Source organism: Propithecus coquereli, unplaced genomic scaffold (assembly GCF_000956105.1).
Source record: "Propithecus coquereli isolate 6110/MARCELLA unplaced genomic scaffold, Pcoq_1.0 Scaffold85, whole genome shotgun sequence".
Lineage (NCBI taxonomy): Eukaryota > Metazoa > Chordata > Mammalia > Primates > Indriidae > Propithecus > Propithecus coquereli.
Window position 1 is genome coordinate 8,929,130 of NW_012154729.1, and position 7,088 is coordinate 8,936,217.

Genomic DNA, 7,088 nt, shown 5'->3' on the forward strand with positions numbered 1-7,088 from the left:
GCAATCATACTGTACATGTTAGCAACACATTTTACAGGGCCAATTTGGCCTTTTGCAATGTTCTGCGGTTTCTAAGATAAATAAACATATTATATGTTTCCCTCTGGATGCCTTTGCTGTGATCCCATCAGCATTTCCAAAACAGTCCTTGCTTAAACACCACCAAGAAGAAAAGCCTCTTGAGAGAGGATCTATTGTTTAAAAAAAAAATCTCTTTGTTTTGACTTATGAGTTTAAAATTGTATAAAAACAGTCTAGTTTCTGTTTCCTTCAAGAATTCACATTAACAAAAGTATGGCTTGGTGCCTGCCTTGAATGTGGGTTGATAAGTTGCTATGGTTTGACAGTTATAAATAAACAGTTCTGTACCATAAAGAAAGTATATTTCTGAAACTGCAGGAGGTCTCAGTGGGCCTCAGCCTTGTACCAGCACATTTAACTAGAGACCCATGGAAACACGTATAAATTCCATAGCTGGGGCTATTTTTTTTACATGGAATCCTAATATAGAATGGCTCCAGACAATTCTGTAGTGATTTACATTGATCCCCAGTTTATAAAGAACCCATGTGGTCACTTGGTCTGGCATTGATATATGAAAAATGTAAAGAATGTCTTGAAATAATTTACTTTCTCCCCTGTTTTCACAAAGCCATATATGTATATGGGTGTGGCCTTGTCCTCTTCCAATTTTAACATGCTCATATGAGAGAAAATGAAATTTTAATTATTTCAATAATTCACGTGTTCATTCCATTAATTCACACATTTATTAAAGACTATGCTAAGTCTGGAGAAAATAAAACCAAAAAACCATATATTTTCTTCCCTCTAGTAGATAACTTTGGAATGTGAAAGTGAGATATTATTTCAATAAACTTTAAAATTGAATAAAAAGATAATATCTGAGATGTTTCAGAGAGGAAATGAAAGTCAAAAGTATTATGTATCATTCATGATTAAAAATTATAATGTTAAACAAATTTCCTGTGGCTGTCCTGACTTCAGGAAAAACATCTGGAACACTGTAACAAATACCAGGCCACCTACAAATCGCAAAAGAAAGCTTGTACAGAGGTCCAGGAAATGACAAACAAAGCTTAGGAGACCAGATGTTTCTGGATGTTGTTATTTTGAGTAAGATTCTTCTTCTTTTCACACCATCTTGATTAATAGATAGATTTTTTAAAAGTTATGTCTTCCTAGCTTCAGCAACTCTCATCAATAAATATAATAGAGATATATTTACTGAATATGAATCTAATGGAGTTAGAAGTTTTCTGCAAGGGAAAATTAGTGCAAAAAACTTCAACTACTTATCAGTTGGCTGCACAATTTAGTCTAGGTTTAAAAGTTGCTGCCATATTCCCAGAGCCTACATTTTCTCCAGATGCTATTGTCCATTTTTAAATTCACTTCTCAGAATAGTTGCCTTACTTAGGCCCTAGTCGGTGAAGGGTGGAAATCAGGTAAAGGCTGTAGGAGCACCTTACCTTGCTGATTTTTGACTCTTGAAATTATTAACAGCAAACTGATTTCAGTTTTATATTCATTCTCTGGGTTTCCTTCAGCACCAGTAATAACAATAGCATCGCTACCATGAATTTATCTGGCAGCTTTTGACTTACAAGTGTATTCATTGACATAATCGCATTGCTGTTTCACAACCAACCGTGCAATTGAGTTATATTATGATAAGAAAAAGAGACAAGGAATAAGTAATTTAAAAGGGGTTTGATATGAAAGCAAACAGCACTATGAGATTAGACACAGGTCTAATCCATTAGCCAGGGGAAGAGGGGTTGAGAAGCTAACAGAGTAGGGGAAGAAAAAGGTTTCTGTTAGTGGCTCCATATTCTTGGTGGCATCCCCTCTACCTCCCCACTCCCTTACTGCCTGGGTCTCCCATTTATGCATTTGGTCTCATTGGGCACAGAGTCACATACTTGCAACATGAATGGGTCATAAAGGGAAGTTCTGCCTCAGCAGAGGGGAACCCCAGGATGGGCTCGGGCTGTGTGTCTAGTGCAGGCCCAGGTCCCAGAGCTGAGGGAAGATGTGCCTGGGGGGTCTAAGCATGTTGCAGGCAGCCTGGGTGGAGGCCCAACCGTAGCTGCAGACTGTGATTCAGCTTCTGCAGAGTCAGAGCAGAGCAGCCCTTAAGAATAAAAGCCTGTGGTCAAACTGACCTGGGATAGTCTTTTTTTTTTTGGTGGTGGTCATGGCTGTTAACACATTAGGTGTATCAGTTTAACACTTTACGCTTAAAATGAGGAATAATAATAAAGGTATCTACCACGTAAGTTGCATAGGACAATTAACTGAGATATTGCATATAAATAATAAAAGACAGAATGCTTTTCCCCTAAGATGAGGAAATAGCAAGTATGACTGGTCTTAACACTTCTATTAAACATTCAGGAGAAAGTCCTAGATAGTATAGTAGAAAAGGAAAATAAATGAAAAGCATGAAGATTGGAAAGAAAAATGTAAAATCATGCTCATTTGAAAATGGCATGAAAATGTCCATAGAAAATACTAAGACTCAAATAAAAAATACCTATTAGAATTAATAAATAGATTTAGCAAGGTCACAGGATGCAACATTATTAATATATAGCAATCAGTTTTATTTTTATTTACTAGTAGCAAACAACTGGAAATAATTTTCTTAAAAATTTTGTTTATCTTAGATTAAGAAAATATATAATAAATTTTTGAATAAATTCAGTGAGAGATATACATGACATAGACATAAATAACTGTAAAATATTCCTTAAAAATGGAGATGTATACAATGTTAATTATTTAAAGTTTCAGTGTTGTTTGTTAAGATAATTCACTTATAGATTCCTCACATGGCCAATCATAATTCTAGTAAGCCTTTATATAGAAATTGGCATGCGGATTCTAAAGTTTATATGGAAATGCAAACAACCTAATGGATACAAAGCCTTTTTTAAAGAAGAAAAATTATGGACTTAATGCTTTTAAATCTTTCCATGAAGCTATGGTGGTATTGGCAAAAGGACAGAATTGAACAGAATAGTGATTTCAGAAATGAGCCCACACATATACAATCCAATGATTTTTCTATGAAAGTAACAAGGGAATTCAATCAGGAAAGAAAATCTCTTTAACTATGGTGCTGGTACAGCTGAATATTGGCATAGGATATCCACTTTGACCATTACCTTATATTCTGCATAAAATTAACTTAAAATGGATCACAAGTATAATTAAAAGCTAAAAATACAAAACTTCTAGAAGAAAACACAGGACAAAATCTTTGTCAAGTTGAGGTAGGCAAAGATTTTTTAGATAAGATACAAGAAGTATAAACCATAATATAAAAAGTTGACAAATTGGACTTCATCAAAATTGAAAACTTTTGCTCTTTAAAAGACATCTCCAGGATAAAAAAAAGGAAGTTATAGTCTGAGAGAAAATGTTTACTACACATATATTTAATAAAAGATTTCTATATAGTGTACATACATGCAGCTTTCAAAATTCAATAAGGTCAAGGAAACAACTTTAGAGAAATGTACAAATTGTTGAAGAGTTCCTCCACAAAAGAAAATATATAAATAAGACAAAAAACCCCACATGATAGGATCAATATCTATAGTCATCGGGAAAATGCTAATTAAAACCATAATAAAATATTACTTCATACCTATGAAAATTGCTAAAATTTAAGACTCCTAATACCAAACCTTGACAATGATGTGGAATAACTGGAACTCTCATAATTTGCTAATGACATAATATTGTAATAATATTAATATTAGGTGTAATATTAGGGCCACTTTAGAAAGTATTTTTGTAATTTCTAAAGAAGTTAAATCTACCAGCAGAGCATGGTGGCTCACACCTGTATTCCTAGCACTTTGGGAGGCTGAGGTGGGAGGATCCTTTGAGGCCAGGAGTTCGAGAACAGCCTGAGCAAGAGCAAGACTTCTTCTTCACAAAAAATAGAAAAATTAGCAGGGCATGCCTGTGAAGGGGCATATTTGGCAGGCTGTATAAATAGTTTTATGTGTCATATGTTTTAAAGTTTGCATTTCCATGTTATGATTTCTCCAATACCTAAAGCCAAACATTATCTGTGCTTTACAGACCAAAGAATAGGGTCCATGTCAAATGTGAGGCAGACCTAAGAAATTCTTCCAGTAGTATTGACTAATTATTACATAAAAACTGGAAGAGATTTGTGAAGAAGTTCTGGGTGAGAGTTGCAAGCAATGTGAAGTATTTCATGAAATTCCATCTCGTGTGGATCCTTGGAAACACACAGAGGGGGAATTATGTAAAATCCCAGCGATCATGCAGGATGAGGTACTCAATCCATGTTTATTCTGTGTTAAAGGAAAAGGTAACTCAAATGATGTGAGAGCTGAAGGACAGCTGTTGCATGTTACATGCCATTCTGAGATTTCTTGAGAGAGATTGGAAAGTTAGAAACACCTGATTTGATATTCCCCAATAACTTCTTATTTAGTTAATGAGAAATTAAACACAAACTAATTTTAGTTAAGATAACAATGGGTGTTTTATTAATAGAAAAGAAAAGAAACTCTACTTCCTGGTGATTTAATACAGTAAAAGTTAATATCTTGTTCATGTAACAGTCCAATATGGATATCACTGGTTGTTATGCAATTTTCCTTCTTGTGGCAATGGTGGGACCCAGACTCCTTCCATCTTGTGGCTCCACCCTCCCTGAGGGGCTTGGCATCTTTGTATTCAGCTGGCAGTTGAGAGATGAGAATGTGAAAAAGGAAACTTCATCTCATACACATCTAAACCTAGAAATGACAGCCACCACTTCCGCTTACATTGCTTTGGTGCATGTTAATCATGGTGCTTCCTTTTGCAATAGTCAGGGCTAGAAAATAAAATCCCTGATGAGGAAGCTGCTTCCCAGAGAAAGCTCTACACTATAGAAGAGGTAATATACATTTTTGGTGGGTTCTTTATCAGAAGCTGCATGTTTTCAGCAGCACAGTAAACTACATTATTGACAAATCCTCTGTCAAACTCCAGGGAGAATTCCCCTAACCAAGCTCAGACATAGAATGGAATTGGGGGAAGCCATGAAACAGAATTTCCATGGAACTGGAGGGAGTCATGGAATAGAATTTAAGAGCCTTCCATGCATATTTTCCACTGCTTTATCTTTTCACTAAAATACATGTTGGCCAGAGTGAGGAAACCAAGAACACTATTTATCTAGAGTTAACTTCTGGGGTAGCAAAAGCTTTTGTAATTCCTAATCTGTGCCCCAATCAACCTTTATATGGCACTAATTTAGGGGTTAGAATTTCAAGAAGTATATGCAAAATTGGACAGAAGATGATATTTCATGTCTAACAATGTAAAAGTTGGAAATAAAGAGGCAATTCATTTTACGAACATCTAATTTAAGCTTCTTGTTTTTATGTTTCCTGACAGAGCCACAGATAGACTCTTGAGTCTCTTAAGTTATTTGTTAAACTTCCTTTTTACTGTGTCTGGTAAGATAAGACGACCAGGTAATGGAATCAGAAACTTCCCCTTAGTTCAGCAAATTCACGTTCAAGAAAACATTGTAAAAATTCAGAAATGTTGCCCACCACTTGGTCTTTCTGCTTAATATCTAAAAGGATTATTCTTTTTAAAAGCTGGAAAAATGAAAAAGATGTAAAGTAGAACCTGAAAATTGTGTTTATGGGCAAAATGCCAGCTTGAGTAGGAATCATTCAAGGATGAGAAAATATTTAAAAAATAGTTACAACCTTATGAAAAGATTCTGTAACATAAAATAAAGAGAAACACTGCTTAAGTTATAGAAAGAAATCTCTATTTTTAAAAGCATTTTTCTAGGAAACAAATTTCAAAGGCTCTATCTTCTATTCTAAATAAATAATAAATAGTATGCATGAAATGAGAGATATTGAGATAAAGGAAAATAGAAAATTGGATGATAGGCAAACAAGTTTAAATAAATGAAAATGCAATATGAGAAGAAAAAATAAAGCTTCAGACACAGTACAGAGGCAAACAAACATCACAGAAATTCAAATCAGTGGCCGGGCGCGGTGGCTCATGCCTGTAATCCTAGCTCTCTGGGAGGCCGAGGCGGGCAGATTGTTTGAGCTCAGGAGTTCGAAACCAGCCTGAGCAAGAGCGAGACCCCATCTCTACTAAAAAATAGAAAGAAATTAATTGGACAACTAAAAATATATACAAAAAACTAGCCGGGCATGGTGGCGCATGCCTGTAGTCCCAGCTACTCGGGAGGCTGAGACAGGAGGATCACTTGAGCCCAGGAGTTTGACGTTGCTGTGAGCTAAGATGACACCACGGCACTCTAGCCCGGGCAACACAGTGAGACTCTGTCTCAAAAAAAAAAAAAAAAAAAGAAATTCAAATCAGCAACATTTCCGATTTTAGTTGTCTAGTAGCAGGCAAAAGGAAAAAGCACAGAAATGAATTCCCTAATGTGATGAAAAATAAAACCTAAAAGAGAAATCTACCCTAAAGAATTGATGTTCTTTAAAAAGAATCTAATCCAAATAGTGCAGAAAGAATAATCAAAGATAAAATAGGAGACACTTTCTCTGAGTTGAAAATTCAAATCTGCAGGCTAAATATGGGCCAAAGAAGTATAAAAAAATGAATAAAACCTGGTAAAGTACTCGAATTTCAAAAATGAACATCAATATCAGCAACAAAATCAAACAAACATAATGTAGGACAAACAACATGAATAAAAGAGACTCTCCACAGAGGAAAAACAAGTGTTCCTACTTCAGACTTCTCCGCCACTTAATGTCAGAAGAAAATGAAGTAAAATTGTCAGAATTTTAATAGAACAAGTTTTGACTATGTCTATGTGTATGTTTATGTTATTTCCCCAGGACCTGGATTATAGTAGCTATTTATTAATAATAAATATTTGTTAATTGAATGAAAAAGGAGTAAATAAAAATGTGAGTAGATCACATCTTTCAAATCACCGGGAAACAGAATAATGCACTGACTATAAAACTCTTTAAACAAGAGGTGTGGGTATTTCTTATTAATTTTTAAGTACTAATTAT